This window comes from Moschus berezovskii, chromosome 5, assembly GCF_049115385.1.
Source record: "Moschus berezovskii isolate FMDL1 chromosome 5, NW_MosBer_1.0, whole genome shotgun sequence".
Taxonomy (NCBI): domain Eukaryota; kingdom Metazoa; phylum Chordata; class Mammalia; order Artiodactyla; family Moschidae; genus Moschus; species Moschus berezovskii.
Genome location: NC_142464.1, coordinates 81,620,568 through 81,622,276, shown reverse-complemented (window position 1 = coordinate 81,622,276; position 1,709 = coordinate 81,620,568). Strand labels below are relative to the sequence as shown.

Genomic DNA, 1,709 nt, shown 5'->3' with positions numbered 1-1,709 from the left:
CTGGAAAAGACTGTGATGCTGGGAAAGGTTGGGCGTGGGAGGAGAAGGGGACGACAGAATGAGATGGCTGGATGGCATCACCGACTCTGTGGACATGAGTTTGAGTGGATTCCGGGAGTTGGTGATGGACAGGGAGGCCTGGTGCGCTGTGATTCATGGGGTCGCGGAGAGTTGGACACGACTGAGCGACTGAACTGAACTGAACTGATTGATATTATCATGTGATTTTTATCTTTCAGTTTGTTAATATTGGTGTATCACATTGATTGATTTCCGTATGTTGAAGAGTCCTTGCATTCCTGGAATAAACCAAACTTGATCATAGTTTATGAGCTTTTTGATGTGTTGCTGAATTCTGTTAGCTAAAAAAAAAATTTTTTTTTTTTTGTGCCGGGTTTGAGAGGCTTCGTGAAGGGGAAAGGATCGAGACTTGGCCTCTTTAAAAGAGCCTTGCTGGCACTGAGGGGCCTGAGGATGTCCTTTGACCTCTGTGAGGAGTCATGTGAAAAATTAATGCAAAACTTCATGATGGAGTATGTCAGTGTTGTAAAGAAGTTCTTGAATGGAGTGTAAAATGCATCAAGTACAAACCATTATCAAAGCCTAAAAAATGAGATCAAGCCCTGGGCCTTTGGAGTAGGAGCACTGACTCCAAGACCCTAGACTACCAGAGAACTAACCCTAAGGAGTATCAAATAATGAGAACTCACACAAAGGAAACCACTTGAATACAAGACCCTGCATCACCTAACCACCAGTAGCACCCTGTGCAGGACACCTCATCTAAACAACATAGCAGAGAATCTGGTAGGAACCTGAAACGTCTTGAAGTTGAAGATTATTCAATCACTATGTCAAGCGACACAGATATTTCTCTTTCTTCATATGATGAAGATCAGGGATCTAAACTTATCCGAAAAGCTAGAGAGGCACCATTTGTCCCCATTGGAATGGCAGGTTTTGCAGCAATTGTTGCCTATGGGTTATATAGATTGAAGAGCAGGGGAAATACTAAAATGTCTGTTCACCTGATCCACATGCGTGTGGCAGCCCAAGGCTTTGTTGTGGGAACAATGACTCTTGGTATGGGCTATTCCCTCTATCAAGAATTCTGGGGAAGACCTAAACATTAGAAGAGGAGATGCTGTCTTGGTCGTGTTGGTGGTGCTTGCTTTAGTTAGACATCTCATATTGAGGTTATATGTTTATGGTGAAAATAAATTGTTTGGGTCAGACAAGAACATGGTAAAAAAATAATAATAAATAAATAAATAAATAAACAACATAGCAAAAATACAAACCAAATCATCAGCAGACAGGATTATGACCTCACTCAGCCTTGCCAACAGAAGAAAAACAAACAAGCAAAAACTCAGCACAAATCTCACCTTATAGGAAGCTCACACAAACCACTGTGCTAATCTTGGGAGGGCAGAAATCAAAAGGAAGAAAGAATTCAACCTTCTTCAAGGAAAGAATTCAACTTTCCTTGAAGCCTGGGAAAGGAGACCTCAAACACAATAACTTAAAAAAATAATAATGAAAAGGCAGAGAAATACTGCACAAATGAAGGAACAAACTAAAAACACAGAAGTCCAAATAAATGAAGAGGAAATAGGTAGACTACCTGAAAAAGAATTCAGAATAATAATAGTGAAGATGATCAAAAACCTTGAAAAAAAAACAAAATGGAGAAAATGCAAGAATCA

The 1,709-nt window shown here is 40.0% G+C and overlaps 1 pseudogene; it reads left to right on the top strand.

Annotated features, from left to right (window-relative positions):
- The first annotated feature begins 805 nt into the window (after positions 1-805).
- Positions 806-1,236, top strand: LOC148777864 (HIG1 domain family member 1A, mitochondrial pseudogene; annotated as a pseudogene).
- The last annotated feature ends 473 nt before the right edge of the window (positions 1,237-1,709 follow it).